Source organism: Lactuca serriola, chromosome 1 (genome assembly GCF_051521515.1).
Source record: "Lactuca serriola cultivar US96UC23 chromosome 1, Lser_US96UC23_V15, whole genome shotgun sequence".
In the NCBI taxonomy this organism is placed as follows: domain Eukaryota; kingdom Viridiplantae; phylum Streptophyta; class Magnoliopsida; order Asterales; family Asteraceae; genus Lactuca; species Lactuca serriola.
Window position 1 is genome coordinate 8,262,801 of NC_136408.1, and position 2,945 is coordinate 8,265,745.

General features: G+C 32.6%; 1 pseudogene; it reads left to right on the forward strand.

Annotated features, from left to right (window-relative positions):
* The first annotated feature begins 333 nt into the window (after positions 1 to 333).
* On the forward strand, positions 334 to 1,409 carry LOC145051210 (agamous-like MADS-box protein AGL8 homolog; annotated as a pseudogene).
* Positions 1,410 to 2,945: the final 1,536 nt, after the last annotated feature.

Sequence of the window (2,945 nt, forward strand, 5' to 3'; positions counted from 1 at the left end):
CACATAATATTCAAATAATTTCCCTTTATTATATCATATAAGTTACAATTGTTGACCCTAATTATTTAGTTAATGCATAGCAAGAAACGCGGACGTTACATAAAATTACGATTTTTAAGAAAGAATCCACGGAGACTAGAGAGTGATGGAGATAAATCGGTGAAGTGTTGCATATTGGTTGTTAATCACAAAGGATGATTGAAAATTACCATGTTATATTCCTTTTTGCTATAATTTTATAATAACGTATGGATTATTTTTATTTTGATATCACTTATGGTAACATATCTAGTTTTTGGTATATTAATGTTTTACACTACTACTAGCAATAACATGGAAAGGATCCTCGAGAGGTACGGAAGACACTCATATGAAGAAAGGAACATTACTGCGACCGATCAAGAATCAATTATATGTATAATACCTACTACTTTTATATGAACTTCATGAAACTTAAAAGATTGACCTTAAACAACACTCATAAATTATAGGGTAATTTGACATTGGAACATGCGAAGCTCAAATCTAGAATTGAAGTTTTGCAAAAAACATAGAGGTAAAATATATTAAACCATTTTTTCAATATATCTATGATGGAAAATAATGTATGTTAATCTACTCGTCATAAGCATATTATGGAAGAAGACCTTGTTTCCTTGAGTCTCAAAGAGCTTCAAAACATGGAGCACCAAATTGATACATCTATTGACATATTAGATTGAGAAAGGTATACATATGCTGCTTTAAAAATCATAAAAATAACATATGTTTTTGTACAATGTTTTAAACAAAACTTATGTTGTTATTCATAGAATAAGCTTATGGTTGAGACAATTTCTATGCTACAGAAAAAGGTACGTAAGTAAGGATAGGTACGTAAGTAAGGATATCTTTCAGTTACATAATGTAAATAAAAAAGAAGTATAATCATGAAGCATAAAAATTACTTTATTTTTATTACACTTGGTGAATCAATTCATACAATTTAATTAAAAATGCCCAGGGCATGGCATTGCATAATCAAAACAACACTCTGTCAAAGAAGGTAAAAGTTTTTGAAAATTTTAACTCAAATACAAGGTGTTTAATTGTTCTTAAAATGTCTAGCATACCATATAAAGCAATTAAAAGTAAACACTACACATATAAAACAAGTAAAAAAAAAAGAACATTCCCAACAACCTCTTGTAGAGCAACAAAACACTACAACATGCCTTCAATTCATTTTAACACCTTCACTAGGTTAGCTTCTTGATCCCTTTCTCATATTATCTATATATGTATCTCTATCTCTATCTGTATGTAGGATATGTGATGGAGGAATTGATGGATCGGTTGAATCAATTCCAAGAGAAGGTCAACCTTCAATAGTATTGCCTCCATGGATGCTTCAACACATAAACCATTAGAGGCTTCCTATGTAAAAACAAGACCCATATTTTCGATGTGTCCTCTTGAAAATCAAATGGTTTACGGATATGTAAAACATATACAATTTCTACTATTTGTGAGGAGGGGTGGACTTTTAAATATTATAAGAAGGATGTAGCATAAATTTTATATATATGTATGGTCAATGGCATGGGCCATATATGAAATAGCAACTTTTATTGTACCACATCAACATGTACCAAAGGTTATTGTCAAATGAAAGGAACTGAAAACCTAAGTTTCTTTTTGTAAAGGAAAAACTAAAAAAAAAAAGATATTGATGACTTTTATACAAACAATCCTATGTGTGCATGCAACCCTAGAGTTGGATCTATGTTATCACTATTATTTATACAACATTATGAACACATAAAGAAACCTAGCATGCTTCTAGTAATTTCGAAAATCACAAAGAAGGATGAAGTACATACCTGTTGTTGTTATATTGTAATAACAACTTAAATCTTGAATCTTCTTGTCTTTAAAAGCAAGTACCACAAGTGTAGTACCTCTAATGGTTCACAAACACCAAGAGCAAATGGAGAGGCAAGAGAGAGAGAGAGAGAGGGGAGGTATGAAATTCAGATCTAGGAACCCTAGGGATCAAGTCATGGACGAATTTCATATGCCAAGGGGTGTTTATATAGGTGCAGGGATTAGGGTTTCAGTCCTTATCCTTATCTGATTACTTGCCCACCAAGCAGTCCAAAGGATAACCCTAGAAACCTTATCATGGACGAACTCTAAGGCCTTATCCCCTTGAATTCGTCCACCCATAGGGCATCCATTGCCCTATTTTGCAACTATCACATAATTACAATTCAGCCCCTAGTTTAGTTAACTTCTTTTAATCACAAAATTAGTTCTTAATTAATTCTTGACAATTGTTAACTAAATAAATATGATTTCTCCTTTAATATATTATTCATATAATATATTAATAAACCATAATAACCTCCTTCTCTATTATTTTTCCAGTCAAGTTACTTTGGTGAAGGCAACCCAAAAGGACCATGCACAACCGGGTCAAGTACTTACCAAATATGGTTACAGACTTAGACACTAATCCAACAGTCTCCCACTTGGATAAGTCTAGTAACCATAAATGTAAGTACAATCCGATTAGCAATCGTAGCTCTCAAAGACGCTGTCGAACTCTGATCTTATCAGTAACTTGTCCTTTAGATAAGGGATCATATATTCCTCCATTCTAGATATCATATAGACGCGAGGCATGCATTGAAATCATTCTCTTAGTCTATGTGTTGTTTCCCGATTTCCGATTTATGACGACTAACTAATTGAACAAATCAAATTAGCCCTAGCCCGGCCGATCATTTACGTTTGTCATCACTAAATCATCGAAGGGCCCACATATATCGCTTTTATCCAACTTTGGGTAAAAGGAACGGATAAAATTCGACTCAATGCTTGCTTGCACTCACTCACCAAATCACACACAACAATATATTTTATAACACCAAGTTACTGGTTCGTTTACATATTATCAATGT